The sequence below is a fragment of the Oncorhynchus mykiss genome, chromosome 5 (genome assembly GCF_013265735.2).
Source record: "Oncorhynchus mykiss isolate Arlee chromosome 5, USDA_OmykA_1.1, whole genome shotgun sequence".
Taxonomy (NCBI): Eukaryota; Metazoa; Chordata; class Actinopteri; order Salmoniformes; family Salmonidae; genus Oncorhynchus; species Oncorhynchus mykiss.
Genome location: NC_048569.1, coordinates 10,016,481 through 10,043,263, shown reverse-complemented (window position 1 = coordinate 10,043,263; position 26,783 = coordinate 10,016,481). Strand labels below are relative to the sequence as shown.

Genomic DNA, 26,783 nt, shown 5'->3' with positions numbered 1-26,783 from the left:
CCACTCCTGCGTAGCCACTCCTGCGTTGTCTTGGCTGTGTGCTTAGGGTCGTTGTCCTGTTGGAATGTGAACCTTTGCCCCAGTCTGAGGTCTTGAGCACTCTGGCGCAGGTTTTCATCAAGCATCTCCCTGTACTTTTCTCCGTTCATCTTTCCCTCGATCCTGACTATGGGATGCACGATATATTGGTGAACATATCGGAATCGGCCGATATTAGCTAAAAATGCCAACATCGGTATCGGCGCGTTGTCTAGTTTAATGCCGATGTGCAAACCGATGTCAAAGCTGACGTGTAATGTAGGTACATGACGTAATGACGCCACGTAAAATGTTGTGCTACACAACATTCCTAACCTAGCCCACAATGTCTGCTGTGTGGATCTCGCAGTCAACAAGTCTAGCAGTCATTTTGAAAGTGTAAGAACATTTCTTCGAGACAACTCAAAGGCGAAATCCATTAAAGCCGAGATTGCCCTTGACAATCAACCGTTCTCTGTTGTGGATGATGTTGGCTTTCACTGAGTGGTCGAGCACCGGTACACACTACCAAGTGCTCTATTTTTCAGATGTTGCCCTACCGGAGTCACACAGTAATGGCGTCACTGCTATTAGCTTCAGGACATGCATACTATGGACCGCCATTTTGGGTCATTGCATGTCAAAAAAGATACAGTAGCACTGTCAAAGCTGTACAAAAAGTCTGCAAACACCGGCCATGAACGATGTGTTTACAATACTGCTTTGGTAATAAAGCATCATTTGTTCGACCGCAACGTCTTGGGTAGCCAGCTTTAGCTTGGTACCTAGCTAGTACCAATACAACCAGTCTGAAAACAATGACCAGTAGAAACTGCAGTCATTTTCAATATTCTTAGCAATGACTTAGGAATCCTTGTGAGTAAGTATTAGCTAGGTTGCCACTTGTTGTTCACCTATTGAAATTGAATTTCAGTTTATGAAAATTAATAGCTAGCCAGCTACTTAACCCTGTTGCCCAAAGCTAACGTTATAAGCAGCCAGCTAGCTTCATCTGTCTAGTGAGGCTTGACCGGACCGAGCTATGTGTTGTGAAGCTAGCCACAATAAGGCACAATAGTGGAATTTGCGGTTTATGCCATACTTATATTTTGAAGGCCTAGCTAGCTAACTATAGCTACAGAAACAGAATATTTTGTTTTGCCATGTTTTTGGGGAAGAACATTGTTTGCATCCATGAGCTAGCTAGTTTTATTTTATGACCAGTACTGTAGGTGCGCGCGAGACTACTTTACCAGCATCATAGCACACGTATCGACGAATCGTTGTGACATATGAAATACGAGAATAGTGTAATCAATGTGTAATGACTACATAGAAAAATGTCTGAACGCGTTAAATTATTAAGTGACGTGCAGTCATATTCAGGTCCTGATTGGTCAACAAGCTTATTTGACACGCAAAGACACAAACAGTGTTCCATAGCAGAGATCCAGACAGTGATCCATAGAAATTCTGGTTGAGAATGAAACAACTGAACAAATGAACGAAACAGCACAGCAAGTAAGTGAAATAAATAGGTTTTGATGATGGTGTGTGTGTGTGTGTGTGTGTGTGTGTGTGTAACCTTTATTTAACTAGACAAGTCAGTTAAGAACTTAAGAACAAATTCTTTATTATAATGACAGCCTATCCCGGCCAAACCCAGACGATGCTGGGCTAATTGTGCGCCGCCCTGTGGGTCTCCCAATCACGTCCGGATGTGATACAGCCTGGATTCGACTATAGTGGGACTGTAGTGACGCCTCTTGCACTGAGATGCAGATGCAGTGCCTTAGACCACCGCGTCCATGTGTGTGTGTTAACTATTTAACTGTGCTTAAAAAGCGGCTAAAATTTTAAATCTCGGTTATCGGTATCAGTTTTTTTGGCAAGGAAAATATCGGTATCGGCCAAAATTGTCATATTTGTACATCACTAATCCTGACTAGTCTCCCAGTCCCTGCCGCACCACAGGATGATTCATCAGAATGTCTATCTCGGTGAGCACCACAGGAATGTTGCCCTTTTGGTATTTATTCCTGCTATAGACTCGCTCAACAGGACAAATATAACTCTCCATCAACACACTCAGTAGCAGAAAGGACACAAACATTCTTCTCTCTCATATTTTTTTCTGGGTACAATTGTTACAATAAGAGGCCAGGCATTTCCAAACAGACCAGAGACGTTGTGTGTATTGTAAATATGTGGCAATTCGCCCACTGATTTGGGCATGTGCTCTAGTCCTTGGAATGGGATGGGATGGGGCGGCACAACGCTGATTATGACTGATCTCAAAGCCTCTCCTCCTCCCTCTGACATGAAAAGATAGTTCATATTAATACTCATATTGTTGTTTTGGGGTTGTTAACTTGGTGTCCCAGTCACTAGATAGGCATGGGGGCAGATACAGTCGTCCCAACTATGCGAACTAGAGAGAAACGGACACAGCCGGGTGGTGGAGATGGCGTTGGATACGGGGGTCAGGGAAGTCATTCTCGTATGTGGCTGTCATTCATACCAGTGGCCCAGGAAGTGATCTGACACTACATGCTGACATTGGAGGGCGATGGGAAGGGTGTTAGGTCTTTTTCTGGATCCTGTCAGATCATGCTCCCTCTCTCACCATAAGTGGGCTGTACGTATGGAACTGTTTATGCCAAGTTGGAGGAAACCATTTGTGCTACTAAAGCTTTTAAATGGAGCTGGGCATATTTGGCAGAGCCTTCACCAAATACTGAAGTAATAGAACGATGTCTTGACACAATCACCCCAATGCAATATGAATCCAACTGCACTTGTTTGGGTTTTTCTAACACTACCGTTTGTTTTATTTGTATCCCTTCAAAGTAAGGATGGGTGTGAGTAGTCGAACGGACGTCAAAGCTCAATCTTTAACCAGAGATTGATTACATGTTTGTTTTTTTCAAATACCGCAAAACTATTTGGTGGAATGTGCTTTGTGACTGCCCGAACAGGCAAGTAACATTTTCTCTTGAAGATTACGTTAATTTGATTAAACTCTAGTGTTCATTTGTACATGTGCTTTTGCGGGGTACAACAAAAAAGAAACCAAGCCGTTCTTCGCCCTAAATTCCCTTTCCCCTCCGTGTCTCTTTCACTCAATTGTGTTCACACAAGCTCTGTTTAGGCCTACAAAATTAAATGCCTATAAATGCCCTATGTAACGAAATGGATTAGGATTTGTTATCAGTAATGGTTAGGATACATTAGGCATTGTTATGATCTGGAGTCACCTCTTCACTGTAGACGTTGAGACTGGTGTTTTGTTGTACTATTTAATGAAGCTGCCAGTTGAGGACATGTGAGGCATCTGTTTCTCAAAATAGACACTCTAATGTACTTGTCCTCTTGCTCAGTTGTGCACCAGGGCCTCACACTCCTCTTTCTATTCTGGTTAGAGCCAGTTTGTGCTGTTCTGTGAAGGGAGTAGCACACAGCGTTGTACCAGATCCTCAGTTTCTTGGCAATTTCTCACATGAAATAGCCTTCATTTCACAGAACAAGAATAGACGAGTTTCAGAAGAAAGTTTTTTGCTTTTGGCCATTTTGAGCCTGTAATCGAAACCCACAAATGCTGATGCTCCAGATACTCAACTAGTCTAAAGAAGGCCAGTTTTATTGCTTCTTTAATCAGAACAACAGTTTTCAGCTGTGCTAACATAATTGCAAAAGGGTTTTCTAATGATCAATTAACCTTTTTAAAATGATAAACTTGGATTAGCTAACACAACGTGCCATTGGAACACAGGAGTGATGGTTGCTGATAATGGGCCTCTGTACGCCTTTGTAGATATTCCAGATAAATCTGCTGTTTCCAGCTACAATAGTCATTTACAACATTAACAATGTCTACACTGTATTTCTGATCAATTTTATGTTATTTTAATGGACAAAAAACAAGGGCATTTCCAAGTGACCCCAAACTTTTGAACGGATGTAGGTAGGTAGGTAGGTAGGTAGGTAGGTAGGTAGGTAGGTAGGTAGGTAGGTAGGTAGGTAGGTAGGTAGGTAGGTAGGTAGGTAGGTAGGTAGGTAGGTAGGTAGGTAGGTAGGTAGGTAAATATTAATTATTTTTTATTTGAGTACTTGGGGTGAGAAGAAATCATGCGAGTACTCGAACAGTAAAGAAAATGTCAAATGCCCATTCCTACTTCAAAGGCTAGCCTGTCGGGAAAGATAAGCTGCTAGTTTTCGGCATGATGATAAGCTGTGTGTGTGTGTGTGTGTGTGTGTGTGTGTGTGTGTGTGTGTGTGTGAGGATTTGAGCTAATCTCTTCCTGAAAGTGCAGACACGTTCCGGCCGCTCAGATGTAGAGATCAAACAATTATAGGCATAAGGCATAGCTTAATCATACCCGCAAGCCCTAGAAGGGGAGCTGTGCATTACAAGTGGGTCCCGGTGCCTGTCATACTGCTACGACCTTGAATTTCACATTCATAGGGTTACTGATTTTGGTTCTACTTTCTAGTGATTCTGATCATTGAAATAAATAATGTCAGAAGTTGTTCACGGTTATACATGGTTTTTTTTTTTAAAGGACTTAGAATTCCATTTCTATTAAAGGGATACATGGAGATTATCTACCTCCCCAGAGTCAGATGAACTCTGATACCATTTTTATGTCTCTGTGTGCAGTTTGAAGGAAGTTGCCAGCTAGCGTTAGCACAATGACTGGTAGTCTATGGGAACAGCTAGCATGCTATTGCTTTGAAGTACAGTTAGCCATTATTAGATTTCAATACAGCAGAACTAACACAATGGGTTCTGGGAAAATGTAATGATCGATATACAGTACAACTTTTGTTATCCTATTTCACCCTCACCAAAACAATGTTCCTGTTATGATTTGATTATTTATATTCACTGTGGTTGCTCTTTGTGCATACTTGTGTATTTAGTTTGAAGCGTCTTCATTTTCTCCCTTTTTTGACAGGGTGGGGGAGGAGAAAGGGTGTATTTTTGGCCTTGACTGAGCTGGGAATGCAGGCAGTGTTTGGGGAGGAGCTCGTGTGGACACACACACAGGGGCTTGAGCATTGAGGTTATGTCAGGCTGCCGGTTGGGGATGGCCGTTGTCATAATAGTGGTGTGTGTGTCCCTATGCAGTCTATGATGTGTCCACTCTGGGTGTGGCAGGCGTTGGCATAATGCATCTTGAGAAAATATGTCCAGATCACCACTGCCCATAAGATGTTTTTAGGTCTCAATAATTTCACCAATGACTCACTTTCCATGTCTCTATCATGTGAATGAAGACATCTCTTATAATATGAGTTATTGTTTACTTGTTACATCCCAAGCTTTAGGTTTGTGTACCCCTATTGGATTTATTTATCTCAAACGGTCTTAGACTGTGACAATAAACACATTATTTGGGGAAGGGTGTATATATTTGTTGAAGTAAAGCTGTTGTCTCAAGACTGCTCTGTCCTTTTTGAGGGACCAAAACTAGGAACTAATGTGTCCTCCCTTGTGTCCTAATTGTGTAATAATTACAGTAGGCTGCAACAGCTGTATTGTGTCTGGTGCTGATAAAGGCCCCTGACCTGTGCAGTGATCTGTACTAAAAGTCTACGGGATGCACTGGAACATGGAGGGTCCCAACACAATGAGTGACCTGTCTGCTGCAGAACACCAGAGTTACAGAGAAAAGGGTTTTGTGTTCATGTTTTCTTTGCAATAACCTTGACGATATTGACTTTTTCTTCATTTTATTTATCATGCTCAGCCTTTCTAATCAGTCATTGTTTACATTTCAAAAACGATGCCATGACGCATTTCAGAGATCCATTCATCAGCAAAACCTCTTCAACCAAAAGCTGAAGGTTCTAGACCAAAGATTGAAGATGAATTAACTTGTATTTATACTGAACAAAAAATATAAACACAACATGTAAAGTGTTGGTTTCATGAGATGAAATAAAATACCCCAGAAATTTTCCATACGCACAAAATGCTTATTTCTCAAAAATGTTGTGCACAAATTTGTTTAAGTCCCTGTTTGTGAGCATTTCTCCTTTACCAAGATAATTCATCCACCTGACAGGTGTGGCATATCAAGAAGCTGATTAAACAACACCTTGTGCTGGGGACAATAAAAGGCCACACTCTCTAAAATGTGCAGTTTTGTCACACAGCACAATGCCACAGATGTATCAAGTTTTGAGGGAGTGTGAAATTGGAATTCTGACTGCAGGAATGTCCACCAGAGCTGTTGCCAGAAAATGTAATGTTAATTTCTCTATCATAAGCCGCCTCCAACTTAATTTAAGAGAATTTGGCTAAGTCCAACCGGCCTCACAATCGCAGACCACCAGCCTAGGATGTCCACATCCGGCTTCTTCACCTGCGGGATCATTCTATGATACATCTCCTTTCAAGGTGTATCATAGACTTGACAGCCACACCCCAAAGCATGAACATCATAGACCAAAGAGTCACAATGAACTTGAAGCCCTGGTGCTAAATGGATTATCAAATTCACTTGACTGAGCTAATTCTTAGCCTGGCTCCCATATAACTCACCTGATGTTACCTGCTTTAAGAACTTTAGTGCCTTAATTGTAACTCATTGGAGGTACAGTACTACTTCTGTAAGAGCCTCAGGTTTATTGTGTTATTTTCCAGTACTGTACCATAACCTCTCATTGATCTTACAGAGAAGGATGGTGAGGAGTTCAGCTCAGAACGCATTCAAGGACTTACTTCACTGAACACCTCGTTCATTTATCTACACTCACTGTGGCTCCTTTTCAATGTGAAATTCTGAGGAAACCTTGAAATCCTAGGTGTTTGTTGTCCATTTATAGAAAAATATAGATTTTTCTCAACTAGATGGTAGTCATAAATTATGCCCGGCTGTTCTAGGCAGGCTGCTGTTCTAGGCAGGCTGCTGTTCTGTGTGGTTGTAGATATTGTGAGACATGGAGTGAACAGATGGAATATTGCACGGTTTCGCCTCGACACATGTCAGAAGCCGTTATGCTGTTGGATCTTGGACAAGTGGGAGTACTAGACGATAATGACTTTGGCCTCTTTCTTGCACTGCACAGATTATCAGATGTCACAATGATTGGAGAAGTGTTCAACATCCTTATGATCTTGTCATTGAGCACAACGTGACCGCAATAGAGACTGGTTGGAATGTCAATTCTCATCAAATAAATGGGAAGTCTGACTGAAATATTTTTTGTAAATAAGTGTTGTTTTCATTTGTTGATAAAAATGCGGGACAAAATTGTTTGGTTGCACAAACAAAGGGCCAAAAGCAGGACTGTTCCGCACAATCAAGAAAGTTAGTCACCCTATATTCCTACCAGTATCTGGATCTAGGTCTACACTTGCTTGACAACTCAAACTGCTCTATCGTTAGATCCATACTTCAGTCGTTTGTGGTCAAAATGAGGGTATTGTAAAAATCAAAGTTGGATCACCTCTAACCAATCAGAGTATCAAAGCCAATGACGAATTTTCAAGAACGCTGCTTTACCCGTGTGTGTTCTGGCTCTTGCCCAACCCATCAGTTTCTGGGACCCAACTAGAAATCGTTGGGGAGGTAATGAGTCTGGATCTAACGTCCGTAGGCGTAGCATTTGGCCGGAGCAAAGGAGTTTGGGTAGCCAGGCAAGCACTACAAAAGATCCAGTCCAACTTCTCCAAGATGGATTTTCCACTGACTAAATTGATTGTGGGGTTGGAGGTTTGGATTAGATTAGATTAGAGAGAGTGTTACCTTCATTGGTTCATATCTCTGATTGGGTGTTGATGGTGGACAGGGCAGGAAGGGTAACCGGTAGGGATTAGGGTTACCTTCTTTGGTCCATATCTCTGATTGGGTGTTGATGGTGGCCAGGGCAGGATGGGTAATGATGAGGGTTAGTCTATTATAGTTCATCCTTTTTCTTGTTTTGGTGTCTCCCGTCTGCTTGGGAAGAATTTCATGTGGCCTCCAGAGCCTTGGTTGTCTTAATCTTTATTCCTTGCAAGAGCCTTTTGCAAGGTTGATTTATTCCTGAAAAGTGAATGGTGCCTCATTGATTCGGTAGGGCTAAAGGGGTTTTTGACATTGGGATTGAGAGACCTGGACCGAGTCCAGAAACAACCTCTTGTCCTAGACACCTCAGGTAGATCTGAAAGTTCTGGATACAGTGCGTTCGGAAAGTACACAGAATGTGGAACAAGTCAAGGGGTCTGAATACCGAATGCACTGTATCCAGGCATTATGGTCATAGCTCCACCTTGCCCTCTGATAGGCTAGTGCCAGATGGATTTTTCATCGCAGTACTAATATTGTACCTATCCAATTCTTTCAGATCTTCACGTGTGGTCCAAGGTAAGGCAGGGCCCTAGAGAGAGACACAGTGTTGGACTAGCTAGCCTAATTGATGCGAGGGGGGCCATGGTAACATTTCCACAGTTCCCTACTTGCTTTGCATGTTGAGTGTATATCACTCCTTCTTTCCCAATTAGCAGTTCTCACACTGTGAATGATCTAGTCGGCTCCATTCCCCCTCTCTGGCGCCTGTTGGAGTTGCTACGGGGTTCAGTTACGCTGGCAAGTGCGAGGGAGCATATCCTCATGTCACACAGCTATATTTTCATATCAGTGGTGACACGAGGCCCTCCAAAATAAAACTACCACCATGGTGTCACCTTGTTATGGAGTGCCCTCCGATGCCCCCCAAGTTTCTCTGTAGTTGATTGGCTGATTGAAGTCGAGTGGTGAGAAAAGTATTGGCTCTAAAGTATTGCCCCCCCCCCCCCCCCCCCCCCCAATGGACAGAAATATTGTCAATATTATCACATTGGATAGAAAGAGACACACCTCTTTCCACTCATGAGCAAGTATGTTGTTTGCGTGAAACCAAGGAGATGCCATAGACGATTAGCAAATAAACTTCAATAGTGTACCATTTTAAGATCTAGAAAATTCTACAACAGTATAGTTATTAACCGTACATACGGATCGTTTGATAATGATATTAAATATTTTGAGGTATATCTCGGTTCAGTTATTGTACATCTTGTTCTAGGGTTTTAAAGGCAGACTGCATCTGTTTTGTGTTACTGGTATTTAGGCCTAGCTCCACATACTAGTGTAAATCAAACTTCTAAATCCTATTAGCTTATTTCCACATTCTATCTCTAGAAAATGCAAATATATTTGTACTTACATAATGGTAAGTGGGTGATGTGACATTACGGAGTTGTTTTGTGAAAAACAGGAGGTGTTTGGGAGTATGTTGTTATGCAAAAACATTTGTTTGACAGCAGTACAGTATGTGTCAGCAGGTTAAAATGCATCACAAATAGCCTCTACGATTCCCTGTCATGATTGTTCTGCAGTCTGCACAGCCTCTGATAGTAGTAATCTCTTCCAGGCTTGGAAAATTCGATATAAGACAGCGAAGATACAAACTATATAATGTGTGTAGTTATATTGATTTGTTTCAGAATGTTTCAGTGACCTCACCATATTATCACCATACTGAGGGACCTTAGGGTACGATGTTGTCCCCATACTGAGGGACCTTAGGGTACGATGTTGTCCCCATACTGAGGGACCTTAGGGTACGATGTTGTCCCCATACTGAGGGACCTTAGGGTACGATGTTGTCCCCATACTGAGGGACCTTAGGGTACGATGTTGTCCCCATACTGAGGGACCTTAGGGTACGATGTTGTCCCCATACTGAGGGACCTTGGGGACTGATGTTGTCCCCATACTGAGGGACCTTGGGGACCGATGTTGTCCCCATACTGAGGTGCCGATACGATATGTATTCCAATTCTATATGTATTGCAAATTTGATGTCCCCTGCCCTAGTTGTATATACAAATGCTTGGAATTAGTCACAAAACAACAATTCTCACACAATACCCCATAATGTCAGTGGAATTATGTCCCATGTTTTATATAATTAAAAATGAAATGTATTGATTCAATAACTATTCAACCCCTTTGTTATGGCAAACCTAAATAAGTTCAGGAGTTAAAATGTGCTTAATGGAGCTTCTCGGGTGGCGCAGTGGTCTAGGGCACTGTATCGCAGCTACTCTCCATATTTGCAAGCATAGTAGTGGCTGCATCATGTTATGGGTATGCTTGTAATCGTTAGGACGGGCGTTTTTCAGGATAAAAATGAAACGGAATGGAGCTAAGCACACGCAAAATCCTGGAGATGAACCTGGTTCAGTCTGCTTTCCACCAGACACTGGGAGACAACTTCACCTTTCAGCAGGACAATAACCTAAAACACAAGGTCAAATCTACACTGCAAGATGACACTGAATGTTCCTGAGTGGCCGAGTTACAATTTTAACTTAAATCTACTTGAAAATCTATGGCAAGACCTGAAAATGGTTGTCTAGCAATGATCAACAACCAATTTGACAAAGCTTGAAGAACAATGAGTAAATGTTACACAATCCAGGTGTGGAAAGGCCTTAGAGACTTACCCAGAAAGACGCACAGCTGTAATCGCTGCCAAAGGTGATTCTAATATGTATTGACTCAGGAGTGTGAATACTTATTTAAATGAGATATTTATGTATTTTATTTGCAATAAATTTGCAAACATTTCTAAAAATGTTTTCACTGTCATTATGGGATATTGTGTGTAGACTGGGTGAGAACAAAAATCAATTTAATCCATTTTAAATTCAGGCTGTAACATAACAAAATGTAGAATAAGTCAAGGGGTATGAATACTTTGTGATAGGCCCTGTAGTGTCAAAGCGATGCACTGTGACTGTATTATTTGCTCTGTGTTACTCGGCAGCGGAAACGCTGCAATAATCGCAGCTCTGGCCGGTGACTTCCTTTTCTCAGACAGGGTGGGGAAGCGCTCCACTCCCGTCAATAGTGGGCTAGCTGCAGCTAGTTGCTTCATACGTCAACTGGCTCAGACCTAAAACAGGACACCAACACTCTGAAGACCTGGGTAAGACCTATTGAGCCACTATGGACCCGACTTCAGTTGTACCCAAAATAAATATATCAATGTATAAAAAGTAAGAGATATTGAACTAACTGTAGCATAAGCTGGGAATGATTTAGATATTTGGTGTCAATGATACTACTAGACACAATGTTTATACAGTATGTTCTGTAGATGATGAGAAGACTGATACCTTACACATCACCATGTACTTTCTCTGAGGGATGTGTCCTCGCCTAGGCTAGTGTAAAAGTAAACACATGGAAGGTCTAACATTTTGCCCATCATTAGAAATAACTTCCGTCTCCTTTGTGACAACTTGTGCCTAAACACAACTTTGTTTGCTTTGGTGTAGTAATTCTGCGTCTTTCTCATAAGCAAAACAAACCCTTCCTTCCTTTACTACTAGCTAATTGCACAGGATACAGAGATCCCGGTTGGGGAAAAGTCTCTCTCGCTCTCTCTCTGAGCCTACAGATGGCTAAAATTCCCTTTTATGGCGTTGGAGGGCTTTTGAAACAGGAAATGACATCACGCTCTGAGGTAGTGAGTAGGGAGCTAGCTACAACTCCGTGGCATTCCAAAGAGGGTGAGTCGCAGCTTGCCTGGAAATGAACCCCAGGCATGACTGACACTCGAATCACCTAGACGCACAAAATAGACCGGGATGGACAACTTTTCAATTGAGATGTTATTTCATCTATGGTAGATGATAGCAGCAAACCAAAATAATGAATGGTGCGTTGCAGTGTTATTGTATCAGGGGCTTGTGTTGAGTGATGATGACAAAAATATTTGTGGTTTGAGTAAAGTTCCAGGCCTTGAAAGGAATTCAAACTAGTGTTTATCAGAGAGAACGAGACTAAAGAAAGAGAGAAACACAGAGAGGGAGAGAGAGAGAACAGTTAACTGAATAGTCAGCGGGCGTACCATGTATGTCTCATTCCCTGGGAGGGGCTCGGTCGGTCTGGTCTGGGACTGCTGACGTGCAACACACACGGCCACTCCCTCTAGAAGTAGGAGGAGTGCAGCCCGGCCACTCACTCTAGAAGTAGGAGGAGCTGCAGCCAGTCCAGAGAGAGAGAGCAGGAGCGAAAGAAGGCTCACAGTGTTCCAATAGCCTTCTAAGGCCTCTTCACACAGCAACTGTAACAGATTACTCATAATGGGGATTATCAGGAGTCGGACCTTGGATGACGATGGTTTTCTTTCTATGGGGCTAGCCACCTGTATTTATAGAGCAGTGTGGAGTGTTCATTTCATTCTTTATTTCAAAATCATGTCGACGAAGAGCCTTGACACTGCTAGTTTTCTAATCAAATTTAATTGGTCGCATACACATATTTTGCAGATGTTATTGCAGGTGCAGTGAAAATGCTTATGTTTCTAGCTCCAATGGTGCAGTAATATCTAACAATACAAAACAAAACGAATAATTCCCCCAAAATTTAAATTAAGAAATATCATAACGAGCAATGTCAAAGTCCGGAATAGAGATATGTATGTGTGTGTGTGTGTGTGTGTACACATATATACATACATACAGTGGGGCAAAAAAGTATTTAGTCAGCCACCAATTGTGCAAGTTCTCCCACTTAAAAAGATGAGAGGCCTGTAATTTTCATCATAGGTACACTTCAACTATGACAGACAAAATGAGGAAAAAAATCCAGAAAATCACATTGTAGGATTTTTTATGAATTTATTTGCAAATTATGGTGGAAAATAAACTTTTGTTATTGACCAAATACTTATCTCAATACTTTGTTATATACCCTTTGTTGGCAATGACAGAGGTCAAACATTTTCTGTAAGTCTTCACAAGGTTTTCACACACTGTTGCTGGTATTTTGGCACATTCCTCCATGCAGATCTCCTCTAGAGCAGTTATGTTTTGGGGCTGTTGCTGGGCAACATGGACTTTCAACTCCCTCCAAAGATTTTCTATGGGGTTGAGATCTGGAGACTGGCTAGGCCAATGCTTCTTATGAAGCCACTCCTTCGTTGCCCGGGCGGTGTGTTTGGGATCATTGTCATGTTGAAAGACCCAGCCACGTTTCATCTTAAATGCCCTTGCTGATGGAAGGAGGTTTTCACTCAAAATCTCACAATACATGGCCCCATTCATTATTTCCTTTACACAGATCAGTCGTCCTGGTCCCTTTGCAGAAAAACAGCCTCAAAGCATGATGTTTCCACCCCCATGCTTCACAGTAGGTATGGTGTTCTTTGGATGCAACTCAGCATTCTTTGTCCTCCAAACACGACGAGTTGAGTTTTTACCAAAATGTTGTATTTTGGTTTCATCTGACCATATGACATTCTCCCAATCTTCTTCTGGATCATCCAAATGCTCTCTAGCAAACTTCAGACGGGCCTGGACATGTACTGGCTTAAGCAGGGGGACACGTCTGGCACTGCAGGATTTGAGTCTCTGGCGGCGTAGTGTGTTACTGATGGTAGGCTTTGTTACTTTGGTCTCAGCTCTCTGCAGGTCATTCACTAGGTCCCCCCGTGTGGTTCTGGGATTTTTGCTCACCGTTCTTGTGATCATTTTGACCCTACGGGGTGAGATCTTGCGTGGAGCCCCAGATCGAGGGAGATTATCAGTGGTCTTGTATGTCTTCCATTTCCTAATAATTGCTCCCACAGTTGATTTCTTCAAACCAAGCTGCTTACCTATTGCAGATTCAGTCTTCCCAGCCTGGTGCAGGTCTACAATTTTGTTTCTGGTGTCCTTTGACAGCTCTTTGGTCTTGGCCATAGTGGAGTTTGGAGTGTGACTGTTTGAGGTTGTGGACAGGTGTCTTTTATACTGATAACAAGTTCAAACGGGTGCCATTAATACAGGTAACGAGTGGAGGACAGAGGAGCCTCTTAAAGAAGAAGTTACAGGTCTGTGAGAGCCAGAAATCTTGCTTGTTTGTAGGTGGCCAAATACTTATTTTCCACCATAATTTGCAAATAAATCAATAAAAAATCCTACAATGTAATTTTTTGGATTTTTTTTCTCATTTTGTCTGTCATAGTTGAAGTGTACCTATGATGAAAATTACAGGCCGCTCTCATCTTTTTAAGTGGGAGAACTTGCACAATTGGTGGCTGACTAAATACTTTTTACTACCCCATAATGACAAAGTAAAAACAGGATCTAAGACATTTATGCAAATTTATTAGAAATAAAAAACTGAAATATTACATTCCCATGAGTATTCAGACCCTTTACTCAGTAATTTATTAATTACAGCGATTACAGCCTCAAGTCTTATTGGGTATGATGCGACAATTTTGGCACACCTGTATTTGTGGAGTTTCTCCCATTCTTCTCTTCTCAAGTTCTTTCCGGTTGGACAGGCAGCTTCGCTACACAGCTGTTTTCAGGTCTCTCCAGAAATGTTCGACCAGGTTCAAGTCCGGGCTCTGGCTGGGCCACTCAAGAACATTGAGGCTTGTCCCAAATACACTCCTGCATTGTCTTGACTGTGTGCTTAGGGTTGTTGTCCTGTCGGAAGGTGAATTTTTGCCCCAATCTGAGGTCTTGAGCGCTCTGGAGCAGGTTTTCATCAAGGATTTCACTGTACTTTGCTCCGTTCATCTTTGCCTCGATCATAACTAGTCTCCCAGTCCCTGCCGCTGAAAAACATCCCCACAGCATGAAGCTGCCACCACCATACTTCACCGTAAGGATGGTGCCAGATTTCCTCCAGACGTGACGCTTGGCATTCAGGCCAAAGAGTTCAAAATTGGTTTCATCAGACCAGAGAATCTTGTTTCTCATGGTCTGAGGGTCTTTAAGTGCCTTTTGGCAAACTCCAAGCGGGCTGTCATGTTCCTTTTACTGAGGAGAGGCTTCCTTCTGGCCACTCTACCGTAAAGGCCTGATTGGTGGAGTGCTGCAGAGATGTTTATCCTTCTGGAAGGTTCTTCCATCTCCACAGAGGAACTCTGGCGCTGTCAGTGACCATCAGGTTCTTGGTCACCTCCCTGACCAAGGCTCTTTTCCCCCCCGAGTGCTCACTTTGGCCGGGCGGCCAGCTCTAGGAAAGAGTCTTGGTGGTTCCAAACAGAAATGTTTTAGTACCCTTCCCCAGACAATTCCTTCGACCTCATGGCTTGGTTTTTTCTCTGACACGCACTGTGAACTGTGTGGCCTTATATAGACAGGTGTGTGTCTTTCCAAATCAATCAATTGACTGTACCACAGGTGGACTCCAGTCAAGTTGTAGAAATCAATGGAAACAGATGCACCTGAGCTCAATTTCGAGGGTCTGAATACTTATGTAACAAAGTTTGTTTAAAAAAAAAAGTTTTTAATACATTTGCAAACTTTTTACCGCGTTGTCATTATGGGGTATTGTGTGTAGATTGAGGGGGAAAAAACGAACAATTTAATCCATTTTAGAATAAGGCTGTAACAAAATGTGGAAGAAGTCAAGGGATCTGAATACTGTGTGTGTGTGTGTGTGTGTGGGGCAGTATTAGTTATGAAAGTCCTGACAAATGTATTAATCATTGTCATATTTATATCTAATAGTGTAATTCCCTGTGTATCTGAATATTCCAAGGATGTGATATTAAAGTAGTAATATTATTTAAAAGCAATATATTAACCTGAAATACTAGTGTAAATAAAGGAACTGTGGAGAAAGGAAATACACACAGCTTTACAGTATGATGACCCAAAGATAAAGGATGGTTGTGTGTGTGTGTGGGGGGGGGGGGCAGTATTAGTTATGAAAGTCCTGACAAATGCATTAATCATTGTCATATTTATATCTAATAGTGTAATTCCCTGTGTATCTGAATATTCCAAGGATGTGATATTAAAGTAGTAATATTATTTAAAAGCAATATATTAACCTGAAATACTAGTGTAAATAAAGGAACTGTGGAGAAAGGAAATACACACAGCTTTACAGTATGATGACCCAAAGATAAAGGGTGTGTGTGTGTGTGTGTGTGTGTGTGTGTGTGTGTTGTAATGCTTTCTTATCTGGTGAACCCTGTGTATGACCCCGTTCTCATTATTTGTAATTCATGTGACAAATATGAATGTGACCACTAGAGAAAACACTATCTGTTCTTCACGCTGCCTATTGCCTTTTTAAATGACTCATAATGGATGTGTCCAGTCATGTTTCAACATCACTATCCATCACAGGGCTGTTTTAAGTTACATGGCTCGTCCCAAATGTAACCCAATTCCCCATATAGTGCACTACATTTAACCAGGGCCAATGGGGCTCTGGTCAAAAGAAATGCACTTTGTAGGCAATGGGGTGCCATTTGGGACATAACCACAGTTTGTCAAACCTTCACCGCTCATCTCTGACCCTGACACACTTTGGCTTTTTGTATGACAGTGTTTCTGAGAAGCTATCGACAGGACCGTCACTTCTAAGCAGCCAGTGTAGTCCAGCAGCAGTACTGCATAAATGTCTTGTGTTTTTGCCAGTTTTGTATTTGCATCTATACCTCAGGTCAGTCTTTCAAGGAAACAAAGCATACAACCATTTTAAGTATGGAAAGTTTTAAGATGATAAAAATGAGATTATTTAAGAGATTGTTAACGATAATTAGCACAGAAGATTCCATATTCACCGTTGGATATCAATCTAATTTGGACTTGTTGACATTGTCATTTAAGCAGCAATCTCAATAATTTGTTCCAGTTTAATGAAAATATTGATCTTGGTTACACTAAACTCCTCTCTTCTGTTTCTCTGCAGCCGGGCCAAGAACCCTACAGCGCCATAACCGACTGGGAGGACATCTCCCATTAAGACCAGTTTCTATCAGGTACTGTCTGTAACCTTGTGCTCTACTGTCATCTACCATCAGCTCTACTCACATGTTGTAAAGAAGTATTTTACATGGATGGATATTACTTTATTAATCCCCTTTTGGAAATTGATTTGTCAACGCCAGCAAGAAAATCAATACACATTTTCCTCTCATGCACAGAGATCCTATAAATTACCACTCTACACTGTGTATAAAACATTAAGAACACCTTCCTAATATTGAGTTGATGTGATATCATCCCGGCATCGTTTGTCATCAAGTTAATGTAATTACTCATTCCATTGATCTTTGCCATTGGCTGTACCAGAGTGGATCTGGATGGGAGTGCATTAATTTGTCCAGGCTGAGTTGTAGCTTTTTAATTAAAGGAAGACTGGGGCTTCTGTCAACACAGGAGGCTCAGATTCAGAACTGGGTATCTTATCACACGGTTGGTGATGTTTAGAAGTGTTGAATGTCAATCCCGTCTTGTGACAACTTGTTTTTCCCCAAAGAGCTCACTGGTGTGTCATTTGGACTAAAAGACTGAAGGCATAATTGGCACCGTCGGGCCCATTTTAACAAGCTGAGGAGCAAACAGCTGTGTGGAGAATACCTTACCCAGAGACCACTACTTACAATGGTATCCTGGTTAGTAGGTCTCTTTTAGCTTGGATAATGTAATTCTTCAAACTATTTAAACCATATTGGATTAGTCTCTAATAGCATTGCTCTGCTTAAATTGGACATATACATTTAAGTTAAACTTACCAGACAAGAAGAAGTCGTGTGCCTTCTTGAGGCAAGATGAGTAAAGTCTCACTTAGGAGCTGATATTTTTGTTCACTTTTAAAGTGAGTATGTCACTCACTCTTTTAATAATGCATCCACCATTTAGACAAAGTGGGTTGTGTGCTATGGGGGGACATCTCCCACCCACAGACTGTCAAACAGACTCAGAAACTTCTCAGTAATAGACAGTCCGTAGTAGTCACCTCAGACTTTGACCAAGCCCACCAATATTCAAAACCAGGCCTTACAATCAATGGTGGCTTTGTGGTTTTAAACCTTTGTTTAGTCTGAGGGGAAACGTAAAACCAGACCTGACCGGACTGAAGGTTGATCTAAAAAAAACATTGTGTTTGACCCTGACCTGACCCAACTAAAGTTGTGTCTAAACAACTCCGTGATTGACCCTGTTCCGAATGTGTCAATGGCTGACTGATGGGGTTGGCTTATCACAAGGTCTTGAAGGAAAGTGCAGTTTGTGTGTTTGTCAAGGAATCATTTGTCTTACCCAGATATTCTACTGAACAGGACTGAAATAGGTCTGTCTGTCTTGTAGGGGACATGATACAAAGGACCACAACCTAAAGCTACAGGTGTTAAAAACGTTGTTTTTCTGACACCTTCACCGAGTTGTGCAGCTCTGACTGACCTCTCTGTGTGGCTGCCGGCACAAGTTTGTTTGGCTTCAAACGTTGCAAGACAGTCAAGTGAATTGTAATATCAACCTATCAGGTGCAGTTAACCAATTGTTCTACCGATGCTCAAATCCAATTTGTATTTGTCACATTCGCCGAATACAACAGGTGTAGCAGCCCTTACTGTGAAATGCTTGCTTACAAGCCCTATACCAACCATTTTAAAGAAAATAGAGTTATGAAAATATTTACATTTTTTAAAAAAATGACTTTGTTATTTTATTGTGTTACTAAAATAAACTAATGGTGAGGTGAAGACTTAACTTCTCGGAGCCATAACTGTATTTAAGTTGTTATGAAGCTGACTTGGTGTATTGTTTATACCTTCTTATCAGTGGCCACAAGTGCATCACTGGAGAACTAATTCTGCTTTCACCACTGTGTTTTACCCAGAAAAAGAGATTCCAACGTAGAGCTATAATTGAAGGAGAGGCATCTTGATTCTAGTCCACGGAGTTCCTCCTTTTGTGTAAAAATGCCATTTTCTATTTGAATGTTGTTCCTTGACCTCTACGACCTCATCTCGGAGCATCTGTAGAGTGAAAGAGCTCCACACAAATAACTTGATGTTTCCTGAATAGCCTTCGGTTTGAAAAAGGCAGGAAGAATATCACATCTCAATATGTTATTGTCCCTGAAGAGCATTCAAATGTTTTTTTAATTTTTTTAAATGGAGCATATTTAAAATATAATGTTCAAATTAAACAAAGGCCTAGAAAATTGCAGTATAAGATTTTGACTATTTAGTAGTTTCTTTGGTATAAAATCTGAAAGCATACCAAAAATGTTTTGGGGATTTGGTAACTTTGAGTGTATTCAGTGAAGTGACACAATTGAATGTTGCCGGTCATGTTGTGAAAGTATCCCCCATTTTGCTCTCTTGAAGCTTTATGCTGCATCAGGGAAACATCCCCCACTGTGTGAAGCACATGACGACAGTGGCGTGGCCCAGGGTGGCCACGGCCCTCTCTAAAAATCTGATTGGAAATTCTGAGACTTTATTTTTTTCCTCTCGTTTCAATAATTATTTACAGCAGTGTCGTTATTAACATACTGTACTTGGCTGTCACAACAATAAATGACTTGCATGATACTTATTCTGCCACTCTGTGTTACCCGACCTGCTAACACTGACAGTGAAGCTCGTAAATCTGCGTTATACTGACGTCACTGTTTGTTTACCCCTAGCTTTTTCACCAGTTAACTGACGTTTGCTGGCTGGCAAGCAAGAGAAGTTACTCTGAATCTAAGTCGCTAGTTTTAGATATACTGCGTAACTTTGCCCTGCCATTGAACGGTCTAGGTATTTAGAAAAGTTGATTATTTTAGCCTTGCCTATATGTCCTTTCAACTTGCCGGAGACCAGCTGGGCAGACAACCCTACCAAATGGCCCAAATTAGCCTATGGTGATATCTACACTGACTTGGGGGGAATATCCAGGTTTACACAGGCATTACACATGGCTAGTTAGATACAAACAAGTGTTAGCTTAAGACTTACGGTGAATGAAGTGCTTCGAACACACATGTATGGAGGAACCGGAGCCCACAGCTTTCCATCATCATCGCAGCGTCTAACCTGGTCCTAGGGTATAGAGTGAAACCACGAGGTTAATGTAACCTGGTCCTAGGGTACAGAGTGAAACCACGAGGTTAATTTAACCTGGTCCTTGGGTATAGAGTGAAACCACGAGGTTAATGTAACCTGGTCCTTGGGTATAGAGTGAAACCACGAGGTTAATGTAACCTGGTCCTTGGGTATAGAGTGAAACCACGAGGTTAATGTAACCTGGTCCTTGGGTATAGAGTGAAACCACGAGGTTAATGTAACCTGGTCCTTGGGTATAGAGTGAAACCACGAGGTTAATGTAACCTGGTCCTTGGGTATAGAGTGAAACCACGAGGTTAATGTAACCTGGTCCTTGGGTATAGAGTGAAACCACGAGGTTAATGTAACCTGGTCCTTGGGTATAGAGTGAAACCACGAGGTTAATGTAACCTGGTCCTTGGGTATAGAGTGAAACCACGAGGTTAATGTAACCTGGTCCTTGGGTATAGAGTGAAACCACGAGGTTAATGTAACCTGGTCCTTGGGTATAGAGTGAAACCACAAGGTTAATGTAACCTGGTCCTTGGGTATAGAGTGAAACCACAAGGTTAATGTAACCTGGTCCTTGGGTATAGAGTGAAACCACGAGGTTAATGTAACCTGGTCCTTGGGTATAGAGTGAAACCACGAGGTTAATGTAACCTGGTCCTTGGGTATAGAGTGAAACCACGAGGTTAATGTAACCTGGGTATAGTAAAGTACCCTACCCGGGGGCGTGGCTTAACGTTACCATGGGAATAAAGGGAGTACGAGCAAGCCCGTAAGCGTTTCACTGTTAGTCTACGCCTGTTGTTTATGAAGCATGTGACTAATAACATTTTAAAAAGCATCTATATTGTTAAACAGTTTTGGAATGCCTGGCTGCCCTTGGCAACCATATATACATGTCACTGTGTAGGTAGAATGTCATTACCATGATGGTGTTTGTGATAATGTCCCTTATCATTCAAATGGCAGGTGCAAAGTGCACTGTTCAGAAGCTGGACTTGATTAGGAGTAGAGGAACTTGTTAGGGTAACTTACTTAACCTACTTTTTGAAGTGATTTGTTTGACAAAAAAATCTGAAAACATCATGACTGGTTGTGTTCATGACACATTAAAAGGTCATTTTTTTTTACAGTTAAATTACATGTCTTTACTATAAAGCCCGTAAAGCTTTTTTCTTTTTTTTTGTTTTACGTTTGTTTATGTGTAACTCTGTTGTTTTTGTCACACTGCTTTGCTTTATCTTGGTCAGGTCGCTGTTGTAAATGAGTGGCACTTTTTAAAGTAAATGTACCCTTTATATAACATCCTGACCTAGAATGCAAAAACTGTAGCAAGGCATTTTGGGATTGATTTTCATGCCTTATTTGAACTGGGGAATGTACCAAACCGAAGATGAAGCATATAATGCGTCAAACCATCATAATAACATTTAACAAATCACATTTTATGTCCCCTGCCCTACCCTGACCACCACGTTCAAAATATTCTGCACATGACAATGCAGAACAAAAACAAGAAGTGAAACTGAAATACATATCACCACAGAGCGTCCTCTGCTATATTCTCGTCGCTTGTCAGCTCTCAAGCGTCTTTTTGTGCATCTATTTTCAGTGATGGGTTTTCATGAGAGGGACAGCTACATTCTTTGAGTGGGGTTGAGGTCACTGTCTCAAGAATTTTATATTTTTTCCGGGCCGGAATGTAGTCTATTTTTGACCAAGTTCTTAGCCTTAGTCTCTGCCTCCATTCTGGACCTTGTCCAAACAGTAGTCAGAGAGAAGGACTGCCACTGTAGTAAATGTCTACAAATTAACACGGCTCCAGATGATTTGGTTAGCATGTGGAACTGTGAAGACACGCTCCCTCTTAATTCTGCTTTTTTCCTGTAAAAATGTCATTGTTCAAATAGCTTCCATTGTCAATCCCCAATCTTCTTAGATGTTCTCTGAACTTAATCGGTGAACAAAGGCTGGTTGTGTGGGCTAGTCTTTGAACTTTGTGAACTCTTAAAAGTTCCCATCATAATGGTGTGGTACATCGCTTGCTTCAACAAAAAAAAAAGTTTCCCGTGTTTAAGGAACAACTTGCAGTGCATACACTTAGTGCATACACTATCTATCTATGTTCCTTGTAGGAGGCATGTACTATGCCCGTGAGAAATGTGGACTGAAAGTAGTGCTGCCTTCCTCAATGCCTTCCTCAAACTCAATAGCATTAGATAACCTATATCCTACAGAATCTCACCCAGCAGTTGCACCTTGCCACTAGACCGTAGAAGAGCTAGTGAGTTGGCCTGGGCTGGTCTAAAGGATCAGACGCATCGAAAAATCTGAGTGCCAATAGGTACTTACTTAGCACTTAGTGCCGTATTCTTCTTGTCACTTCTGTCGGAGGTTCGTGCTCTCTAATTGGCTCAAAGTCAATTTCTCGCCCACTGACAAGCATTGCGATTCTAAAAGTAGAAACAGCAGGTTCGTCAGTACACCGTCGGTACACAGCAGGGACGTATTTTGTTCTTGCAAGAGAAGGAACGACCTCCTACTGTTATAAATGCCTGTCGGAAGTCCGATTTCTCAGTGTCTGTACCAAAAGAAACTGCCTCTGGAGTCTGGAACACACATACTGCTGCAGCATGGGTTCGAATCCGGCCTGCTGCTATTTCAGCAGCATCTCTTCTGCCTTTTCTCTCTATCTCTATCCAACCCAATAGGGGGGACTGTTCCACTCCTTAATAAAAAACGAAATGTCAAGTGCTACTGAGAATGCAAATACAATCGCTCAGTATACAGTGCATTTTTGCAGTGGAGCTGTCAAAACGGAGGTTTAAGGAGGGGGGGGGGGGGGCGACAGCTAAATTACTGGTATTTCATGTCATTTTTATATCTCGTGTAAATCTGGGATGCATTTGGTATGTCCAGTAAAAACACAGTTACAGCCAACTCTTAAAGACGGATTCTTCTCAGGAATTTTGACTGAAAACCAGAGAACACACACACACACACACACACACACACACACACACACACACACACACAGCTTGTCCTTTATTGTATTGGACACAGTCACTTATTTATACTGGTGTAAATCACTGCTTCGAGTAGTAATAAAATAATACAGCCAAACTTCATACACATCTTGTAACCTCCTATTTAATGAAAGTTGAACACTGCTATAAACCTCTGCATTTCATACAATGGGTTTACGGTCTGAGCATCTCACACACTCAAAGGCCAGAGTGACGTTCTAATTAAGACTTTGAATATTCATATCATTACTAATCTTATAATCCAAAGTCCCAATTGATTGTGCAGAATGGTAATTTCTTGAGTCACTTTTAGACATGATGAAAAAGTAAATGGAGAACCATATATTTTGAAGCATAATCTCCGATTTCCCATAAAAATCAAATCAAGAAATGAACATGCTATTCAAATCCTAATGCTGTAAATGTGTTTTTGGCAGTTGTTCAGGGAACTCGGCATGATACTGAAAGCCAGTCAGTTTGACCGAAGTAGTAACCCCAAACTCTCAGCAGGTGTTCTTATTGTAAGGCAGCAGAGACACCAGCAGGGATCATCAAAACCATCTCACCAACATTTTAAATGACCACATATATAATGTTTTTCATTGATCCATCTGAAGTGCTTAGCTATTGGAATCTGATGGATGTCGTTGTGCCGAGGTTTGGTATTGGTGCATTCCTAAAGGAACATAATGCCCGGTATAGGGCATGTTGCTGCAGGAGCTAGGTTACAAAACCATGTGTGGGAATACATACATACTCATTGATATCTACAGTACCAGTCAAAAGTTTGGGCACACCTACTGAGAGAAGGCCAAGAGTGTGCAAACCTGTTATCAAAGCAAAGAGTGGCTACTTTGAAGAATCTCAAATATATAAAACCAGATTTTCATTTGTTTTAACACTTTTTTTTTTTTGGTTACGACATGGTTACGACATATGTGTTATTTCATAGTTTTGATATCTTCACTTTTATTACACAATGTAGAAAATAGTAAAAAATAAAGAAAAACCCTTGAAAGAGTAGGTGTGTCCAAACTTTTGACTGGTTCTGTACATTTACTTACATACATACATACAGTTGGAAGTCGGAAGTTTACATACACCTTAGCCAAATACATTTAAACTCTGTTTTTCACAATTCCTGACATTTAATCCTAGTAAAAATTCACCGGCTCAGTGAGGATCACCACTTTATTTTAAGAATGTGAAATGTCAGAATAATAGTGGAGAGAGTGATTTTATTTCAGCTTTTATTTCTTTCATCACATTCCCAGTGGGTCAGAAGTTTACATACACTCAATTTGTATTTGGTAGCATTACCTTTTAAATTGTTTAACTTGGGTCAAACATTTCAGGTAGCCTTCCACAAGCTTCCCACAATAAGTTTGTTTGAATTTTGGCCCATTCCACCTAACAAACTTGGTGTAACTGATTCAGGTTTTTAGGCCTCCTTGCTCGCACACACTTTTTCAGTTCTGCCCACAAATTTTCTATAGGATTGAGGTCAGGGCTTTGTGATGGCCACTCCAATACCTTGACTTTGTTGTCCTTAAGTCATTTTGCCACAACTTTGGAAGTATGCTTGGGGTCATTGTCCATTTGGAAGACCCATTTGCGACCAAGCTTTAACTTCCTGACTGATGTCTTGAGATATTGCTTCAATATATGCACATAACTTTCCTACCTCATGATGCCATCTATTTTGTGAAGTGCACCAGTCCCTCCTGCAGCAAAGCGCTGCCACCCCTGTGCTTCACGGTTGGGATAGTGTTCTTCGGCTTGCAGGCCTCCCCCTTTCTCCTCCAAACATAACGATGGTCATTATGGCCAAACAGTTCTATTTTTGTTTCATCAGACCAGAGGACATTTCTTCAAAAAGTACGATCTTTTTCCCCATGTGCAGTTGCAGACCGTAGTGTGGCTTTTTTTATGGCGATTTTGGAGCAGTGGCTTTTTCCTTGCTGAGCGGCCTTTCAGGTTATGTCGATATAGGACTCGTTTTACTGTGGCTATAGATACTTTTGTACCTGTTTCCTCCAGCATCTTCACAAGATCCTTTGCTGTTGTTCTGGGATTGATTTGCACTCTTCGCACCAGAGTACGTTCATCTCTAGGGGACAGAAGGCGTCTCCTTCCTGAGCGGTATGACGGCTGCGAGGTCCCATGGGGTTTATACTTGCGTACTATTGTTTGTACAGATGAACGTGGTACCTTAAGGCGTTTAGAAATTACTCCCAAGGATGAACCAATTGTTGGAAAAATTACTTCTCATGCACAAAGTAGATGTCCTAACCGACTTGCCAAAACTATAGTTTGTTAACAAGACGTTTGTGGAATGGTTGAAACACTTATGTTGGAGTCATTTAAAACTAGTTTATGTAAACTTCCGACTTCAACTGTACATACATACATACATACATACATACATACATACATACATACATACATACATACATACATACTGTTTTTATTCATTTTCCTAATTTTCTAATTGAACTGTAATATTCTGTTTTTTATTGTTCCTGTAGGCTGTTGCCATAGTAATAACCAAAAGATACCTGTATATACATATGTACAGTATAGTGTATATACACAATATATCAAAAATATATTTTGTAGATTCTAACAGTTCTTGTTCTTCAGAAATCAAGTGAACTCAGTGCAGTAATCACTTCAGTGTCCTGTCTATCTACAACAAGTAATTTGACATGATGAGTAGGCCTCTTGCCATAGGAGCCTCTTCAACACTGCAGCTGTGAAGCGGGTGTCAGAATCCTGCCGTAAACCACCCTCTCCCCTTAATATAGAGTGGGGATTGAGCCCCTGGAAGGCTGCCAGCCAGTCTGTCTGTCTCCCCACCACACACAGCCGTGCCAGTGTCAATAGACCGAGACGGACCACACTGGGAGACCGGGGACAAAACTCGACATGTTCAGCTTCTGATTGGCAAATGAGCTCATGGGGGTCTGATTTGATTTTTAAAAATATATATATTTAACCTTAATTTAACTAGGCAAGTCAGTTCAGAACAAATTCTTAATTACAATGACGGCCTAGGAACAGCGGGTTAAGGCAGAACGACAGATTTTTACCTTGTCAGCTCGGAGATTCGATCTAGCAACCTTTCGGTTACTGGCCCAACGCTCTAACCACTAGGCTACCTGCCGCCCCTGATAATACCGTGTCTACTATTTAATACCGTATCTACTATTGCTAGATTCACACAATAGTGCCGACCCCAACCGTACTGTGCTGGCTTGGATATCTTCTTTGGACATCGTCATTTCCATCACGGTTACAGCGCAGTTAGACTCTCCTCTGCTCAGTAGTGTGAAAATTGTACCTGTGTGTGTTTTAGGGATTTAAAGTACTTACTCAGAGGATAACCTCAATCTTCACAGTTTGGATTCCATTTTGATAAAACTACGTGGAATTCGCCTCAGCTCACAGTGGGGGCTGTGGTGGGGGATGGGAGTGTGAGGTGTGAATTGCTTCCAGCTTTGTGCTTGTGAAACAACATTAATTGGATCGTGATGTTCAGTTCAACATTCTCTGCATTCTACCAGAGCCGGATATCATCAGTCATTATTAATCATATTTTGATTATCAATATGTTAACCTACTGGGACTTGACATTCTTATCACACGATTTGAACACGGACATGAGTATTGATCTATCTAACGACATGAGTTTTCATGAATAACTGAGTCCCAAACGTCACCACAGTCCCTTTGTAGTTCACTACTTTTGATAGGCCCATTTCATGTGATTTAACTCATGTGTGTTGCTATTGGCGTTTTACATTTTAATCATTTAGCAGATGCTGTTATCCAGAGCCACTAACAAGAGCAATTAGGGTTGTGTGCTTTGCTCAAGGGCACATTGACAGGTTTTTTTCATTTAGTTGG

At 41.4% G+C, this 26,783-nt stretch overlaps 1 protein-coding gene across 6 annotated transcripts in view; it reads left to right on the top strand.

The window, feature by feature from the left end:
• The window catches only part of tln1 (talin 1), a 147,138-nt gene that overhangs the window by 15,886 nt on the left and 104,469 nt on the right, over nucleotides 1-26,783 (top strand). For 5 of the 6 annotated variants that reach the window (XM_036976739.1, XM_036976738.1, XM_036976737.1 and 2 more), the window contains exon 2: nucleotides 16,713-16,782. The gene's annotated coding sequence lies outside the window, so the exon portion shown is untranslated. Of the gene's footprint in view, nucleotides 1-10,912; nucleotides 10,987-16,712; nucleotides 16,783-26,783 lie in introns of those variants that run through there. The other variant, XM_036976735.1, reaches the window with a different exon arrangement.